We start from the raw sequence: 6,423 nt of genomic DNA on the forward strand, positions 1-6,423 counted from the left end.
ATATATATATTTATTTATTTATTTTTTTTTTTCTCTTAGCTTTCTTGTCAAAGTCCCTTAGTTATAACTTCCATTGTTTGGTTGGAAAAATTGTCAACTTAGCTACTGTTTTTTTTTTGTGTGTGTTCATTGTTATATCTTTGGCTACCTAACTATTTGATGGTGACTTACTCTTCTCTTTTTCCCATTTACAAAGAATATTGCTAAGCCACCATATTGTTGGTATTAAACGTTTGTTGCCCCTTTTAGTTATTTCGTTGGAATTTATTGGTTTCTAGTATGTCTCTTTATGACCCCTCCTGATTGGGTAATTCATTAATCTTCTTGAATCGGCATGTAAATTTTTATAATTTGGCATACTCGCTTCGCTATTTATTTTTATTGAATCATATTAACTCTTTGTTTGTTTCTTCTTATAATATATGTGACACCAACCCGAGTTCATTCTGGACTCTTTCCTCCCTTTGCATTTTGAGAGGTCCATAAAGTCCCAAAATTCTCTTATTGATTAAGCCATTTTTGAGGAATCGAAGAACAAGTCTTTGGAGTTGACGTACAGGTCTCGAAAACCCAGAAAGGGTTGTTGTTTATAAGATGGATACAGCTGTATACATTCAGTATTCTTGGATATATAGGTCAAAATGGAAAATACAAGGCTGAGGCGAAATACAGGTGTTCGGAACGCAAGAAACAGAGCTCATATGAGTTGTATACACTGATATACAACAGGTGTATACAAATCAGCAGCGAATTTGGCCCAAGAAGGGCCCAAATTCGATTTCTCCCTTACTCTCCTAAATTATTTAATCGTGATTATGTATTGTTTGTTTTTATTAACTCTGGCTTTATTTGATTTTGGTTTAAACTTAATTAAATCTTTAAAAGATGAACTATATCTTTAAGTTAGTTTATTTTAATAAAGTTTCATTTTATCAACTCTTGAAAATATTTAGCCAAAAACTTTTATTTTTCCTTCAATTAATTCAAAATAGTTGTTATGAGTTTATTAATCAAATTGGTTCAATTGTTATAAAAATGATTCAAAAAATAAAATTTAATCAATCTAGTTTTGTCAAAATTCTAATTATTTGCAATTTAATCCAAATATTTCAAATAATATCCTCTTTTCTTAAAAAAAAAAAATTAAAAATTATTCTTTGTTTAAATATTTTCTCAAATTAATTATTTTTCTAAAAAAAATAGTCAAAATATATTTAATATAAGTCATAGGATAACCACGTATTAGCGGACGCTTCAAATGCCTTAAAAATCTTCTTGAAACTTAAATAAGATTCACTTACCCATTTTCTCTAAGTTTTTAAAGACTTAATCTGTTAGAGTCTTTTTAAATTAAGTTTTCTTAATTTCTTTAAAAAATCAAGTGACGACTCTTTTCTAAGTATTTTTCTTAAAATGTTTTTATACTTATAACATTTCAAAAGTGATTTTTCTAAAGATAGTAAAATTACGGCATAGCAGAATTGACGACTCTGTTGGAGATTTAATAGGTTCTAACCATAACAGAGTTAGGTTAATTATTAAGGTTTTTAGCATATGCTTACTTGCTTGCTTTATTTTACATGCCTAATGTTTTATTTTTCATGCTTATGTGATATAAACTACTTATTTGTTATTGTCTATCTAAAATGTTTATTTGTTACTGCTTTATATAAATTGTGTATTCGTTACTCCTTTATAAGCTGTCATTCCATTCATACTTCCTCCAATTCTGGAAAATTCACACAATCACATGTACACGCTAGGTGTGTTTTGTGCATCCACAAATTTCTTTCAATATTCCAAAAGTTAAGAGAGTTGGCATATGCGCGGGGTGTCCCAATCTTATTCCATGTGACCGCGTAGCCTCCTCACTCGAGTTTTCCACTCGAAAACCTTGTGTCTAGTAAGCCAAATCATTGAAAACATAAGATAGAGTTAAACCACCCCTCAATTTAAGTCATGCATGCACATACCTTAGGTAGATCGATTCTGGGTATCGATACTACATTTAAGAATTTCATCCTTGTATCGATGAGTTTCACGACCCAACGACCAACGAGCATGTTTTGTGCAACGTGATAATGATAGACGGATCCAAGCCTAATTTTGACACAGTGAGGTTGGAATTTATGTGTTTGTTTTATTTTGATTTGTAGGATGGATTCAGTCCCCTCAAGTGCCCAAAATTAGGATGGTCGAAGGTTTTCCCACACAAATTGAAGGCATGGTGGTAAAAATTCAATGCAAGTGAAAAACTAGCGATTGCAAGAAGGTTGGGGTGCCGTCCTATGTTATTCAAGGTCAACCCGGACAAACACGTAATTAGAGCATTAATTCAATTTTGGGATCCTGATCGTGTTGTGTTCGCATTCAAAGACTTTGAAATGACACCTACATTGGAGGAAATTTGTTATTTCACCAGTTTGAAGTATCAAGAGGTCAAATTATTCCACACAGTCAATCAGGGAAGAAATTTCTTCGATACTTAGGACTGAAAAATGAAAAAAAATTTTGATGTTTCAAAATAATTAAGGTTTCTTTGGATTTCTTATATGAAAGGTATGAACGCTCGGATAATTACAAAGTGTTCATGAAAAATTCTCTTGCACTTGTGTTCAGTGACAAGCTAGACATCCTATCGCATTTGTTTTGGTTTTACTAGGGATTTTAGTGTTTCCAAGAGAACATAGTCATATTAGCACCATCATATGTTTGTGGCTCCAGTTCTTTTTGAAGGTGTTCATAGCAAAGAACTCACTTTGATTCCCATAATTTTAGCAGAAATATTTCGAGCTCTTTGGATATATAAGAAAGGGGAATCAAACTTCTTTGAAGGTTGCAATCTTCTTTTACAAATGTGGGTAATGGAAAATTTTCACCAGCTTAAAAATATGGATGACATATGCTTTAGTAACACAAATCATATTGACAGTTTTTATGATAGGATGAAAAGGTTTGTGTCTGGTTGGTACTAATGACTGGTATGAATATCTAGCCTCCCGCACAAGAAACCAAATTCAATGAAAATATTCATTACTCTCACGTTCCCTGGCCTATATAAGATGTTGGAGTTTTTACTATATCGAGCTTATTGGGTTGAAAGGTCTCCATCCATATGCTCCGGTGCGCGTGCTTCAATAGTTTGGTCAAGCACAAGTAATCCCTCTTCGAGCAAACATGAGGATTTCTGAGATTTCCTTCGGACCAAACTTTGAAGTCCCTAAATCCAGAGATATTCTTCATAAATGGAATAATATTCTTACGATAGATATAGGAAATGGGCAAGAAAGGAAAATTCTAGAATATCAAGTGTGGTTTCGAGAAGATCACAATAGCATGAGTGTAGAAGGTGAACAGTGTTTAAAGGATATTAGGACGACGATATGGATAATACATTCTCTTCTTGGAACCAAAGTGGTAGCTCCTTAAATGTGAACTCAAATGAAAAAATAATGCAATATTTGGACAATACGGGAGCAGGACCTAGCAACGTGGGAGCGTCATGTTCACTTCTTCCACCAACATGATTAATAACAACATTTAGGCAAAGCGTTAGTTTTGTTTATTCTCTCTTTGTTGTACTCTTTTGTTAGTAGTTAATGAAACTTGGGGTCTTTGTTTTCCGTACTCGAGTTGTCACTAATTAATGGCTTATCATAATCACGTTATGTTTGACGTTTAGGACTACCTCTGGCATAAAAAGGTCACAAATCTAGGGGACAATATAAATTGTTTGTGTACTACTTGATATAATTGTTTTGTGTTGTGATGTGTCATTTTGCCTAAGGCACAATTAATCCACTCTTGTTAAATCAAATCTACAGCAATAAAGGCCGTCCAAATTACTCCTAAAGATATGAGCGGAAGAATTTAACAAGACTCTCTATAAAGTTGACTTTCTTGATTCATTCAAATGAACTAACCAAAAAAAAAATCTTCCCATTTAAGTCCTACCTTTCACCCAAAATACATTCGTGGATATATTTGCTTAAAGCAAAATGACAGTTATATGTTTATTCTTATATGATTTTATTTGTATTTCTCATTAGAAACAATAACTAACATAGTTACCTGTGAGTTGTTTTTCATAAATTAACTAGAACTAATCTGTGTTGAGAAACTGGCTGAGTATTCGTACTTCACAAGATCTAAAGTCCCTAAAGATTCTTTCAGTGGCAAAAATCTATTGAAAGGGTGGAAATGGTGAGGACATTGGTTTGAAGTCACAGTAACAAACCCTATCATTGCTGAGCAGAATGAGTTGATTATTTAACTGGCATAACAAATTGCTGAAATGAGGGCTGAGATGCATAAGACTTGGGAATTGGAAAATTTGGCTATCACTGCCAACACTCCTCTTCCGAACAATGAAAGACCTCTACTCAATTTTCCTCTCTTAATCCAACACCTGAATATTTTCCACACAATCCACCTATTGTTCTAGTACAGAAGCCTACCACCGTCAAATTAAACACAAATATATAACCAACATCATTCTAGATCTTCCTACCAAACACCTCATTCTTCTCAAAGCTTAAATTCTAACAACTCTCAAGCATTCCCTTCCATGTACCAAACTCCTCCTCAAAACACTTCAAACCCACCTACTACTCAATCCCTACCTCCAAAAGCCACTTTTCATACACTTCATATATTGAACAAGATCATTATAAGGAGAAGGAAAAAGAGTGGAGGGTCAAAGATTAGATGAATAAGCAGAGCATGAAGGAAGAAATCATGAAAGCTATGAAAGAACTTCATTACACTCCAGACGTTATGGGACTGAACTACGAAGACTTGTGTATCCACCCAAACTTGGACCTTCCCGAGGGGTTTAAGCTACCAAAGTTTGACACTTTTAGAAGAACTGGGAACCTTTTATCTCATTTAAGGGCGTATTGTGATCAGCTCGTAGGAGTTGGGAAAAATGAAGCATTATTGATGTGTCTCTTTAGCCGAAGTTTGAATGGGGAGGCCTTAGAATGGTTTGCCTCCCAAGACATGAAACAATGGTCTACTTGGAATTCTCTTAGCTACAGGTTTTATTGAAAGATTTTCTTATAATGTCGAGATCGATACTCTTTGGAAAATATTAGACAAAAATCCACCGAAAGCTACCTTGAATATGCATATAGGTGGAGAAAAGAGGCTGCCAGAGTTCAACCTCCGGTGTCTAAAAAAGAGACACAGAAGTATGTGTGCATCGAAGAGCTAGAATACTATGATAGAATGATGTTGCTCATTGGAGCAAAATATGTTGAGATAGTCAAAGTAGGTGAGACTATTGAAGATGGTCTTAAGATCGGAAAGATTGCCCATGTGGCATCCCAAGCTGGATCTTCGGGACTATTGAGGAAGAAAAGAGAGGATGTGTCCTTTATTTCTCATGTGTCTGATGGAAGGACAAAAAGATCGTTCGAGTTTGGAAGGGCAAAGTAGTCTTTTTACCAATTAATTTTTTATTTCGTTTCTAGGGGTTATTAGGAGTAAAAACAAGTATTAACATAGTTTAAGAAAGTAAAAATCACGCTTAGGTCTTGGAGAATAGAGAAAAGAAGAAAGAAAGGTAGATAAGTCATAAATTCGCCAATAACATCAAGATTTGCGAGTAAAATTCGTTAAGAGTGATCCCTATCAAGGTATGTGAGATCTTTTGTGTTGGGTTAGTTCACCCACACAGCAAACTTGTTTCAATTCATCAGTTTAAGAATTGTTTACATGTCAAGAAGTGAGTTATTGAAGAATATTGTCGTATTCATGTTGGTTGAGTTTGTTTGAATGCCCATTGTTGTTTGATTCGTAATTTAAGGTTGTTTTTTGAGTTAGATCTATTGGGTATTAAGGGTACAAATGATCCTAAGGGTTTGGGTCAAAAACTATGGAGGTTTAGGGGGGTTAGCTTTGAAAAACGGGAGGAGAAAGTCGTCAGCAACACCTGGGCAGCACCAGGCATGGCGCGCCCCATTTGCCAGAGGGCCTTGGGTGGCACACCTACAGTGCTCCAGGATGAGGCCTCTAAACTTCAAGCCTGGCGCGGCGTGCCCCAAATACGCTCGAATCACCATTTTCACCCAGTTTTTGTAGTTTAGCCTATTTAAGTCCTTATAAGGTGTATTAATACTATAAAGTGATTCTAATTACTTCAAATGATTTCTAAACACCTAGGAATCACCAAAAACATGAATCATAACCTTGAATTCATAATTTCATTCAAGGAAAGCTAAGATCAAAGTCATAGAAGTTAAGAGTCAAGTCTAAACTTAAGAAACAAGTCCAAAGCAAAATTCTTAAAGATTTTCAAGAGTCTTTAACAATGTTTAACTTTGTTTTTAAGACTCATGTTACAAGTTAAGTAACAAGTAAAGAGTTGAGTTCATTTCTCAAAATTTACAAGGGAACTAAGTATTTCTTAAGATTGATTTA

This window comes from Solanum pennellii, chromosome 5 (assembly GCF_001406875.1).
Source record: "Solanum pennellii chromosome 5, SPENNV200".
NCBI lineage: Eukaryota > Viridiplantae > Streptophyta > Magnoliopsida > Solanales > Solanaceae > Solanum > Solanum pennellii.